Here is a 6965-nt window from a genome sequence, read left to right as displayed (position 1 = left end):
CACCACTTGACTTGTTGTGAAGTTCCTCCTTATCCTTGAGTGACATCTCATGAGCAACAATTCTACCAATGACCTCTGTTGGCTTGAGATTCTTGTAATTGGGCATCATTTGAATCAATGTGCACACGGTGTCATATTTTCCATCCAATGCTCTTAGGATCTTCTTGATGATGAATCTGTCGGTCATCTCTTCACTCCCTAAGCCGGCAATCTCATTTGTGATAAGAGCAAGCCTAGAGTACATTTCAGCGACACCTTCACCATCCTTCATTTTGAACTTGTCAAGCTGACTTTGGAGCACATCCAACTTGGATTCCTTGACGGAGTCGGTACCTTCATGCATATCAATCAAAGTGTCCCAAATTTCCTTTGCATTCTCAAGACGGCTGATTTTGTTGAATTCTTCGGGGCACAATCCGTTGAAGATGATATCACAAGCTTGAGCGTTTTATTGCAGCATCTTCAATTCTTCCGCATTAGCTTCACGGTTCGGCTCTCTGCCATCAAAGAATTCTCCTTGCAAGCCAATACAAATAATAGCCCAAACGGCGAGGTTATGTCCGAGAATATGCATTTTCATCTTATGCTTCCAACTAGCAAAATTAGTTCCATCAAAGTAAGGACCTCTACGGTGTTAATTTCCCTCGCTAGACGCCATACTCTCCTAGGTTGTGAAACCAAGGCTATGACCACCAAAAGCTATGGACATCAAAGAAAATGGAGACCAAAGCTCTGATACCACTTGTAGGACCTTGAAGTATGTCTAGAGGGGGGGTGATTAGACTACTTGACCAATTAAAAACTTAACCTTTTCCCAATTTTAGAGTTTGGCAGATTTTAGCAATCTTTGGACAAGTCAAGCAATCATCACACAAATCAAGCAAGCATGCAAAGAGTATATAGGCAGCGGAAATTAAAGCATGCAACTTGCAAGAAAGTAAAGGGAAGGGTTTGGAGGATTCAAACGCAGTTGGAGACATGGATGTTTTTGGCGTGGTTCCGATAGGTGGTGCTATCGTACATCCACGTTGATGGAGACTTCAACCCACGAAGGGTAATAGTTGCGTGAGTCCACGGAGGGCTCCACGCACGAAGGGTCCACGAAGAAGCAACCTTGTCTATCCCACCATGGTCGTCGCCCATGAAGGACTTACCTCACTAGCGGTAGATCTTCACGAAGTAGGCGATCTCCTTGCCCTTACAAACTCCTTGGTTAAACTCCAAAATCTTTGTCGGAGGCTCCCAAGTGATACCTAGCCAATCTAGGAGACACCACTCTCCAAGAAGTAACAAATGGTGCGTTGATGATGAACTCCTTGCTCTTGTGCTTCAAATGATAGTCTCCCCAGCACTCAACTCTCTCTCATATGATTTGGATCTGGTGGAAAGAATATTTGAGTGGAAAGCAACTTGGGGAAGGCTAGAGATCAAGATTCATATGGTAGGAATGGAATATCTTGTCCTCAACACATGAGTAGGTGGTTCTCTCTCAGAACTGGTAAGCTGGAAGTGTAGGTTTGTTCTGATGGCTCTCTCCACGAATGAAGAGGAGGTGGAGGGGTATATATAGCCTCCACACAAAATCTAACCGTTACACACAATTTACCAATCTCGGTGGGACCGAATCAATAAACTCGGTCAGACCGATTTAGTAAACCTAGTGACCGTTAGGATTTTCGGTGGGACCGAAATGCAACTCGGTAGGATCAATATGGTTAGGGTTAGGGCATAACGTAATCTCGATGAGACCGATTACACAAACTCGGTGAGAGCGATTTTGGTAATTAGCTAACCAGAGAGTTGGTCAGGTAAACTCGGTGGGACCGATTTGCTCTTTTCGGTGAGACCAAAATGTTACAAAAGGGAAACAGAGAGTTTACATTGTAATCTCGGTGGGACCGATCGCTCACTTCAGTTAGACCGAAACGTTACGAAGGGAAACAGAGAGATTACAATCCCATCTCGGTGAGACCGAGATCCCTATCGGTGAGACCAATTTGCCTAGGGTTTGTGGCAGTGGCTATGACATCTGAACTCGGTGGCGCCGGATAGAAAGAATCAGTGTGACCGATTTTGGCTTTAGGTTTAGGTCATATGAGGATGTGAGAAAGTAGTTGAGGGTTTTGGAGCATATCACTAAGCACATGAAGCAAGAGGCTCATTAAGCAACACCTCATCCCTCCTTGATAGTATTGGCTTTTCCTATAGACTCAATGTGATCTTGTATCACTGAAATATAAAATGAAGAGTCTTGAGCTTTTGAGCTTGAGCCAATCCTTTGTCCTTGATATTTTGAGGGATCCACTTTCATCATCCATGCCATGCCATTCATTGAGCTTTCCTGAAATATATGTCTTGGAATAGCATTAGCTTAATGAGCTATATGTTGTTATGAATTACCAAAACCACCTAGGGATAGTTGCACTTTCAGTCCCACAAAGGCGCACTTGCCCAGGCCAAGAAGGAGGCGGAGGTGAACAAGGCAGCCGCTGACAAGTCGAGCATGAGCTCAAGGACGCCATCATCAAGTGCGATTCCTTGGAGCAGAAGACTTCGGACCAAGCATCCAAACTCGCCTAGGCTCTCCATGATGTTAAGTAGGCCTAGGTTGAGTCCCAGAGCACTTGCGAGGAGATCCAACATGCGAGGAAGATAGCAGCTGGTAAGGCCTTTCTTCTGAAGAGTAAATTTGGAAGTAGGAGGTATATCTTGCTGACCCGAGTTTGGAGTTCTCTAGGCGCGTTTGCGGATCTTCCGAGGAGTGTCACCGACGCCACGCAGTTCTTCCGAGCCCAGGAGGGGAGATCGATCGAGAAGCTATTCTGGTCACGGTATCTCATGCCAGATCATCCGACACCTATGAGCGACCAGCTGAAGCAGTTGACTGAGCTGCATAGGGTGGCCGGCTTGGCCATGAAGGATCTAATAGTCCAACTTTGGCCAACCAAGCCCATGCCCAGCAGCTACTTCGGCCTCGTGAAGCGGCTTGTCATCGCGCATCCCTGAATTGATGCCATAAAGCGGTCGGCCTGCATAGAAGGTGCCAGGATGGCATTCACCCGCGTGAAGATGCAATGGGCGAAGATGAAGGCCACCGAAGTGGCGACCGCAGGTCTGCCCGAGGGCAAAGATCATCAAAAGCCAGAGAGGTACTTTGAAGATGTCCTAGAAGGCGCCCGAATAGTAGAGGGCCAGTGTTCAAAGGACGTTATGTCTGATTAGATGTATTCGGGTGGAAGAAACTATGTTATGAATCCGCGCTATGATTGCGCCTTTTGTGTTAATTTATCCTCATGTATGGTCGTTTATTGTTTATATTTCTGAAGGTAGCCAGTCGTCGGCTTCTGCACCCATGTAAATATTACAAGGGTGTTCGTGAGCGCATGGCCGCAATTTATCCAACATCTTGGTCCGTAGAGGAGGCGTCCGCAAGGTGAACTAGGCAATCAGACTATGCGGCCTTATTACCTTCACTTAGCCATAGGAGTCTATTGGTGGGGCTAAGTACTAGCCCCTATTGCATTGTGAAACCGTCCGGATTATGGTGCCTTTGCAACGCGACTGGTCGAAGCCCAGCCCCTCATGTGACACAGCAAGAATCGCTAACAATCTGTAGTATAACACTAAGTCACCGGATCACTGACCAGATCTCGCTTATCATGACGGTCAGTTTTCGGCTTTCTCTACTGATGTACTTAACCGGACGAACCAGAAATACAATCGCAGTAGTTCTACCTTTACTACCTTAGCTGAACTGGCGGAACGTAAGGTGGTAAGCACAAGAGCCGGGCAAATAATGCAATATCCGGGACACCGAAGAGTTCCCTATAGGTGTTCGGACTTTATATTGTGCAAGGCCGAATACAGCCCCCGACGTGAAGGCCGGGCTAAAGCACGTATGTTAGTCAACAGTAAGGAGGGGGTACAGATGATAGTATAACATGCATACCAAACAAAAAGTGGTGATCATCTGCTTCCTTTATATCCTTATTAATACGAGACGTGTTTCGACAGATAAAGCCATGAATATTGAGGACATGTTACATGCCAAAAATTTACATATGGGAAAGGTTTACACATGGCCTAAAAGTAGAGGTTTGGAGATCCCAATGGTGCCCTGCCGTATGTCTGCGCCATTTCTCCTTAGTAGTGAATCCTTTGAGAGGAGAATTATATGGTTGTCTGTAAAGAAGAGAAAGAGGGGCCAAGGAGGGAGCCCTCATGCAACCATACAGCCGGTAGGTTTTTGAATGAACCTGCAGTAAAAGAAAGAAAGAAAAGGGTATGTGAGGTCTGAATAGGGTCAAACCATACTATGGACCTTTTCCATAGTGTGCCTCCGGTGTTGCCCAAGGTATTTTAAGTGCGTAGTTATGTACGTGCGTGATAATCCCCAAGTGTAGGGAATCATCGTAGCAATTTCCAAAGGTGGAAGTGATAAGCACGGAGTGTCGAACCCACAAGGAGCTAAAGGTAAGATCAATATTCTCTCAAGTCCTATCTGCCACTGATACGACTGTACATTACACCGAATGTTTGCTTCCAACTAGAAATGGGAAATAAAACTACATTGTGGGTAGAGGATAACTTTGGATGGTATCGAAGAGCTAAAATATAAAATCAGGTGATGTTATCATAAAGTTAGAATATATTACTTAAGTTTTATAAATAGCGAGTGTGGAATAATGATGGTTCGGTGTGCAGAATTGTCCTAGGCAATTGTTAACAAGAATGGTAATCATTATTGCAATTTCATATGAGGGAGAGGCATAAGCTAACATACTTTCTCTTCTTGGATCATATGCACTTATGATTGGAACTCTAGCAAGCATCCGCAACTACTGAAGATCATTAAGGTAAAACCCAACCATAGCATTAACATATCAAGTCCCCTTTATCCCATACGCAACAACCCCCTTACTCGGGTTTATGCTTCTGTCACTCAAGCAAGCCACTATAAGCGAATCATGAACGTATTGCAACACCCTACAACGGGAATCCCTCACGCTTGCGTGACACGGAGGGTACAATAGGACAGCACCAAAATAAAACATACAACTCATACCAATCTAGATCATCATTCAACCCAAAGAAAAAGGATATCTACTATAAATATCATAGTATGGCAACACATCATTGGATCATAATATGTGGCATAAAGCACCATGTTCAAGTAGGGATTACAGCGCGGTGCGAGAGAGTGGACCGCGTAAAAGAGATGAGGATGGTGATGATGATGGTGATGTTGATGAATACGATCACTGCGGTGATGATTCCCCTCCCGATGGCACTCCGGTGACACGGAGAGAGAGGAGGAGAGGTTCTCCCCCTGGTGCTTCCTCCTCCATGGCCTCCCCCCTGGATGGGGAGAGGTTCTCCCTCTGGTCCTTGGCCTTCATGGCGATGATGGCCCCTCCGAGATCCTCCCCCATGGCCTCCGGTGATGATGGCCCTCTCCGGCAGGGTGCCGGAGAGGGACTAGATTGATTTCTCGTGGCTACAGAGGCTTGCGGCGGCGGAACCTCCGATATCCCTTTTGTTCTCGGGTTTTCTTTATTTATAGGAGGAGTTGGCGTTGGTTTCACGTCAAGGGGGACCACGGGGAGACCACGAGGCAGGGGGCGCGCCCTAGGGGGGGCGCCCTCCACCCTCGTGGTGCCCTCAGGACTCCCCTTCAGTAGTTTTTCGTTCCAGTATTTTTTATATTTTCCAAAAATATTCTCCGTTGGTTTTCAGCGCATTCCAAGAACTTTTATTTCTGCACAAAAACAGCACCACAGTAGTTCTGCTGAAAACATCGTCAGTCCGGGTTAGTTCTAATCAAATCAGACCAAAATCATGTAAAAAATATTATAAACATGGCATGGATACTTCATAAATTATAGATATGTTGGAGACGTATCCGCATCCCCAAGCTTAATTCCTGCTCGTCCTCGAGTAGGTAAATGATAAAATAAATAATTTATGAAGTGTGAATGCTAACAAGTGCACAATTTTGATCAATGATAATTTCAATCACCTTTACTAGCATCATTATATATCATAACAGTAGCTCAACTCATAAAACTTCTTATGATCAAGTAACAAGCTATTCACATGTTAAAGTATAGATCATAAACTTTCTTGAAAACTAACAAACTATGTTCTGAGTCATCAAACAATTGCAATTCATCTTATTTTCAGTAAGGGTCTATGTAAGAGCTTTGATTGAGCAAACTTCACATACTCAACTATCACTTAATCTTTCACAATTGCTAACACTCATGTGATATTTATGGGTACAAAGTTTTAATCGGACATAGAGAAAGAATGGGGCTTATAGTTTCGCCTCCCAACCTTTTACCTCAAGGGTAATGTCAACAATAATACTTTATGAAAACCTACATCCAAGTGGATATATATATCTGGATCGCTCCAACACAAAGTGCTTGCCAAAGGAAAAAGTGTAAAAAAGGAAAGATGATGATCACCATGACTCTTGTATAAGGGTAGAAGATAAGATTTCCATAGAGGGAACCAGAGGTTGTCATGCGCTTTTATGGTTGGATGCACAAAATCTTAATGCGAAAGAACGTCACTTTATATTGCCGCTTGTGATAAAGACTTTTATTATGCAGTCAGTCGCTTTTATTTCTTCCATATCACAAGTTCATATAAATCTTATATTCTTCGCACTAATAGATCATACATATTTAAGGAGCAATTTTTATTGCTTGCGACGATGACAACTTACTTGAAGGATCTTACTCAATCCGTAGCTAGGTATGGTGGACTCTCATGGCAAAACTGGGTTTAAGGGGTGTTTGGAAGAACAAGTAGTATCTCTACTTGGTGCAAAGAATTTGGCTAGCATGAGAGGGAAAGGCAAGTTCAACATGTTGGATGATCCAAGACAATATAACGTCTATTCGGATATAGGAAAACATAACCCATTAAGTTGTCTTCCTTGTCCAACATAAACTTTT

Source organism: Triticum aestivum, chromosome 7B (assembly GCF_018294505.1).
Source record: "Triticum aestivum cultivar Chinese Spring chromosome 7B, IWGSC CS RefSeq v2.1, whole genome shotgun sequence".
NCBI lineage: Eukaryota > Viridiplantae > Streptophyta > Magnoliopsida > Poales > Poaceae > Triticum > Triticum aestivum.
The sequence above is the reverse complement of the archived record's forward strand: the minus strand, read 5'-3'. Positions refer to the sequence as shown.